Genomic DNA, 6,832 nt, shown 5'->3' with positions numbered 1-6,832 from the left:
AATGAGAAAAACAATATGAAGTGGGAGCTTGAGAGAAAAGAGGCACAACTTCAGGCACATGTGGAAAAGTTCAACAAGGAAGAGCATAAGAGGAAAAAGATCAAGGTGGGATTAGAACAGGCTGGCCATTGTTTAGATACTCTTAAGGGTCAACTACGATAAGCTTAGAAAGAATGTCAAGACAATGAGCGTTGGTGGAATCTAGCCACGAAGGGAAAAGAGACGATAAGGGATACACTTGGGGTTCAGATAAAAGAGCTCACCAATTCTATTCGTCATGCAAAGGCTGAAGTAGATCAGGAGCGCCGACTCAAGAATATAGCCACTGAAGCTTCTAGGGTGTCACCCATGGTATGGGATGAGAAGTGTCGAGAAGTAAGAGATGCAAGGGAGTCTGTCATCTATTGGAAGAACCAGCTCGAGTCATTACGCCAAGACAACTCCATATGGTTGAAAGAGCGAGACTATGTGATTGAGGATTATGAATCCTTTAAGAAGACCATAGACTTCTTACAAGGAGATAGGGATAAGTTCCATGCAAAACTCGATGGGCTAGTAGGATTCTATAATTGTGCGGCTAAAGAATTACCATGGAAGTTGAGAGACGCAGTCGAAGAGTTGAAAGAAGATAGCACTCCTCCAGCCATAATCAGTTTCATTCTGCTCTGTAAAGGGTTGCTGAAGAGATTCAACGAGGAACTAGAAGAGCTTCAAGCCAGAAAGCAAGCTGTTTAATTTGCTTATGTCTTATATTTTGTTCCTTTAACAAATGTTACTTTTGAATTATGACCTTCTTTAAACCCTTGTGTTATGTACTTGAATGAATGACGTTTAAAAATTACTCCATTATTGCTATTCTGAGTATTTCTTATTTCTTCGAATTACTAACAACTAATGAAACTCGAATGATTCCCTGAAAATAAAATATGCATAACATTCGCATCCTCATTATGCATCATGCTTCATAAAAATTCAAAAAAAACTTACCCAACCTTTTTACCCTTTATCCAGCCACACTGACTAATCAACACCGATACGAGACGCGAAGCAAATACAAGATGACATTAGAGCAAGTTGAGGCCAACCAGGTTACCATGAGGACAGACATCAATACGATCCAGGAGAAGATGGATCAGCTGTTGGAGACAATGCTTGCAATCGCTCAAAGAGAGAGGATTGAGGAGGAAGAAGTTGGGGCAAAAAGGAATGATAGCACGCCAGGTCTGGACCCCCAAGACGAGGGTTACGTCCCCACCAAGAAGAGACTGGTTTAGATACCGGTAGGAGGCAAAGGAGATGGAGATCGCGCAGAACCTTCTGATACGTCTACTCATCATGGATCCGAAATTGGAGATGACCAGTACGATGCATTCTATATGCCTGATCAATTGAAGCCTAAGATACTTCCAGATCCTGCTGCAGATAGGCTTCGTGCCCTGGAAAAGAAGATCAAAGCCATAGAAGGAAACAATATCTTCGGCGCTTCTGCCATGAACATGCGTTTGGTGTTGAATTTAGTCATCCCGGCTATATTTAAAACTCTTGATTTTGAGAAATACAAAGGACAGACTTGTCCAAGAAGTCACCTTGTAATGTACTTCAGAAAAATGGCTGCTCATACCGAAAACGATAAACTACTTGTACACTGTTTCCAAGACAATCTGAGTGGGGCATCTCTGAGATGGTACATGAGCTTAGAGTAGGGGCGAATTCAAAGCTGGGAGGATTTGGCTGACACATTTCTCCGTCAGTACAAATATAACTTAGATATGGCACCCGACCGAATGCAGTTGCAAGGGATGGCTATGAAGGAGAGTGAGTCATTTAAAGAATACGCCCAGCGGTGGAGAGAGTTGGCTGCTCAGGTAGAGCCACCATTGTCTGAAAAGGAAATGACCGGGATATTTGTGGACACCTTGAAGGACTCATTCTTTGATCGATTAGTGAGAAGTGCAGCATCTGACTTCGCACATCTGGTCACAATTGGAGATCGCATAGAGAAGGGGTTAAGGGATGGAAAGATTCCAGGAGCTATGGCAGCCCCCAGCGCACGAAAGAAGTATTCTGGAGGCTTCCCGAAGAAAAGAGAAGGTGAAACAAACGCCATATCCAGAAACTATAAAGGGAAGCAACAAGCTTCATATGGTCAAGTCGTCGTCGTGGTACCCATACCTTATCAACAGCCAATGCAACAACAACTGATGTATCAACCACAACATCAGCAACATCATCATCAGCAAAATACTGCACCACCAAGACAATTCAAGCCAAGACCTCCAAGAAGGCAACTTGATCCCCTACCAGTACCTTATAGTCAGATATTCCCATATCTGCAAAAGGAGGGCCTTCTAACATTGAGGGAGTTAAAACCAACTGTTTTTCCATATCCACCCGGATACGACGCTAACGCCCATTGTGAGTTTCACATGGGAGCACCTGGTCATACCTTGGAGAATTGCTTTGCATTTCAAAATCGGGTACAAGACTTGATCGAAGCAAAAGCCGTCTCATTCACTCCGAGACGCCCGAACATGAACACCAACCCTATGCCAACGCATAAGGACGCTTCCGTCAGTGCCATTGAGGAGAGTGATCAAGGCAAATTGATCCGTAAGGTTGAAGAGATTCAAACCCCTATCACCATGATAGGAGCACAATTGCTGAAGGGTGGTCTGATCCCGGAGGAGCTGATCGAGGAAGAGAACAATGAAGAGTTGAGGAGTTTTATACAACAAATGCTGGATCGAGGCGAGTTACAGATAAATGTTTGTGTCAAGAACAAGCGCTAGGAAGAGATAGTCGTGGTGGACATCCCCTATGATGAGGTTAAAGTAGAAATACCTATAAGCCCGTTGGTGATAGAGTTTCCAGCACCATTCGAATATAACAATGAGAAGGCAGTCCCATGGATATACCAGCCCAGAGCTTTTAAGCAGGGGCAGGAAGATCAACCTTTGATGACCAACGAACCAAATGTCACTTTGATTATGGGGCCAGCAGGAATGACGCGTAGTGGCCGAGTGTTCGCACCAAGAACTGCTGATACTTATGAAAGAGCTAAAGGGAAGGAGGCTGCTGTCCAGATCCCCATCCCTAATCAAGGAATGCAAGACATGCACCTGTCTCTTAAAGCTGCTGTCACTCGTGAGGAGGCTGAGGAGTTTTTGAGAATAATCAAGAAGAGCGATTATAAGGTGGTGGACCAGCTAAACCAAACACCTTCCAAAATTTCCATGTTATCTCTACTGCTCAACTCAGAAGCACACAGGAATTCGCTGTTGAAGGTATTGAGCGCCGCTCATATTACAAAGGACATAACGATAGAACAGTTTGATGACGTGATAGCTTGTGTGACTACTGGAAATTTCTTGGGTTTTAATGATGAAGAACTACCGATTGAGGGAAAGAACCATAACAAGGCTCTCCATATCTCCTTGAAATGCATAGATATTATACTGTCAAGGGTGTTGGTAGACACAGGTTCCTCATTGAATGTCATGCCAAAGACAACTTTGATAAAGCTGCCAATAGAAGGGATAAGTATGAAACCCAACACCCTAATCGTAAAGGCATTTGATGGCTCAAGGCGAGTAGTGATAGGAGAGGTTGACTTACCAACCAAGATAGGTCTGACTATTTTCAATATCACGTTCCAGGTCATGGACATACATCCCGGTTACAGTTGCCTACTTGGGAGACCCTGGATTCACTCCGCAGGTGCTGTCACCTCCACTCTGCATCAAAAACTAAAATTCATTACAAATGACAAGATGATTGTGATTGGAGGAGAAGAAGATATCTTGGTTAGTCACTTAATATCTTTCCGATATATCGAGGTGGATGGTGAAATCACCGAGACACCATTCCAATCCTTGGAAGTGGTAAACAGGATGGCCATCCAACAGACCTTGGAGGTCCCGAAATCGGGACAATCCATGGCCTCGTGGCAAGGAGCTAAGGCTGTTATGGAAAGTGAAGATGCACAAGACTAAGGCAAAGTGGTGGAAGTGAAAGAGAAACGAGACAAGTTTGGCTTGGGGTATGACCCATCATCACACAAAGCCGGTAACCAACCTGACAAAGAGAAGATTCCTTCTGTAGAGAAAATGTTCACCAGCGCTGGCCACATCTTTGGCAAGCAGGTGGCAATGATCAGTGAAGAAGATCGCGAAGAGGGGGTGTCTAGCTGGATGCGTCAGGCCGCACCTAATGAAGAACTGACAAACTGGAAGGCCGTGGAAGTTCCCCAAATATTTCAAAAGTAATTTTATCGTTTTAGATAAAACCCTGTGCTCTGCTCAAGGCACAGTGGCGTGTTGTAAGGCCTCATTTATCTTTTTCAAGAGTTTTTATCATTAATGAAATGACGTTTTACATCCAAATTTTTGTTCCTTTCCTTTCGTTTTTATCTATTTACAAAAATGGAAATCAATTTTTATGCACGCACTTTCTAAATAAACTGCATAAATCATAACATGCAGAAACACCACTGAGACCGTTGATAACGACACTGCTACGGTCCAATATAACTTTGATTGTCCAATCTACCAAGCTGAAGACAAAGTGGGGGAAGATTGCGAGCTCCCTGAAGAGTTGGCCAGATTACTCAGGCAAGAAGAGAAGGTCATTCAACCACACCAAGAAGACATTGAAGTTATCAATCTGGGAACAGAAGAAGATAAGAGAGAAGTGAGGGTAGGCGCCTCACTTCAAGATACAATGATGACAAGATTGATAGAGCTCCTCCACGAATATGACGACGTGTTTGCTTGGTCATACCAAGACATGCCTGGATTAGACACTGATATCGTGACCCACAAGCTTCCCCTTAAAGAAGAATGCCCTACTGTTAAACAAAAGCTGAGAAGAACTCGACCAGATATGGCTCTCAAGATCAGAGAAGAGGTAAGAAAGCAGTTTGACGTTGGTTTCCTGGAAGTCGCTAAATACACAATGGGTTGCCAACATTGTACCAGTACCGAAGAAAGATGGAAAAGTCCGCATGTGCGTAGACTACCGAGACTTGAACAGAGCCAGTCCCAAAGACGATTTCCCATTACCTCACATTGATGCATTGGTGGATAACACATCTCAGTTCTCCGTGTTTTCCTTTATGGATGGTTTCTCTAGATACAACCAAATTAAAATGGATCCCGAAGACATGGAGAAGACCACGTTCATTACTCCTTGGGGAACCTTTTGTTACAAAGTAATGCCGTTTGGATTAAAAAACGCTGGGGCAACATATCAACGTGCCATGGTGACTCTTTTTCACGACATGATTCATGAAGAGATTGAGGTGTATGTCGATGACATGATTGCCAAGTCCTAGACAGAAGAAGAACACATCACCAACCTGGGGAAACTATTCGCTCGTTTGAGGAAGTTTAGGTTGAGGCTTAATCCTAATAAATGCACATTTGGGGTTCGATCTGGGAAGCTTTTAGGCTTTATTGTAAGCCAAAAGGGAATTGAAGTAGATCCTGACAAGGTTCGAGCCATTCAGAACATGCCTGCACCAAAGACTGAAAAGGAGGTTCGTGGTTTCTTGGGGAGATTAAATTACATTGCCAGGTTTATCTCTCACCTTACTGCAACATGCAAACCAATATTCAAGCTTCTGAGGAAGAATCAAGGCGTGGAGTGGAATGATGACTGTCAAATAGCCTTCGATAAAATCAAAGAATACTTGCAAGAGCCACCGATTCTAATGCTCCCTGCTGAAGGGAGACCTATCATCATGTATCTAACCGTGCTCGATGAGTCCATGGGTTGTGTATTGGGATTACAAGATGAGACTGGTAGAAAAGAGTATGCCATCTATTATCTGAGCAAGAAATTTAACGATTGTGAGACCAAATATTCATTACTCGAGAAGACCTGTTGTGCACTCGCATGGGCCGCTAAGCGTCTCAGGCAGTACATGCTAACTCACACGACTTGGTTGGTGTCTAAAATGGATCCCATCAAGTACATAGTCGAGAAACCAACTCTCACTGGTAGAATTGCCCGATGGCAGATGTTGTTGTCAGAATACGATATCCAATATGTTGCACAAAAGGCGATCAAAGGGAGCATATTAGCAGACCATCTTGCTCACCAACCGCTGGAGGATTACCAATCTTTGAAATTTGACTTCCCAGATGAGAACATCATGGCTGTTAAGGACGTTGAAGACTCCGAACTAGAGGAAAGTCTGGAGCCAAGAGCAGGTTGGACGCTCATGTTTGATGGTGCCTCAAATGCAATAGGCCATGGAATTGGGGCAGTGCTGATGTCTCCCAAGAATTTCCATCTACCATTCACCGCAAAGCTTTGTTTTACCTGCACAAACAACATGGCCGAGTATGAAGCTTGCATACTAGGGTTGGAAGAAGCTATTGAGTTGAAGATCAAGATACTAGAAGTATTCGGGGACTCCGCTCTAGTCATACATCAGATCAGAGGCGATTGGGAAACAAGACATGCTAACCTAATTCCATACTGGGATTATGTACTGAATCTACTCCCAAAGTTCAACGAAATCACTTTCTCTCATATTCCTCGAGAAGATAATCAGATGGCAGATGCCTTAGCAACTATGGCTTCCATGTACAAATTGATATGGCCCAACCATCAGCCTCATATTGAAATTAGGCATTTTGACGAACCTGTTCATTGCCTGACGACAGCAGAAGAGCCAGATGGTAAACCCTGGTTCTTTGATATCAAACAGTATCTGGAGAAGCGGGAATATCCGGCAGTGGCTTCCAGCCATGACAAAAGGACTCTCCGGAGGATGGCATCAAAGTTCCTCTTGAATGGAGAGGTATTGTACAAGCAAAACTACGAC

This window comes from Lathyrus oleraceus, chromosome 5 (assembly GCF_024323335.1).
Source record: "Lathyrus oleraceus cultivar Zhongwan6 chromosome 5, CAAS_Psat_ZW6_1.0, whole genome shotgun sequence".
NCBI classification, from domain to species: Eukaryota; Viridiplantae; Streptophyta; class Magnoliopsida; order Fabales; family Fabaceae; genus Lathyrus; species Lathyrus oleraceus.
Note: the sequence above shows the minus strand (reverse complement) of the source record.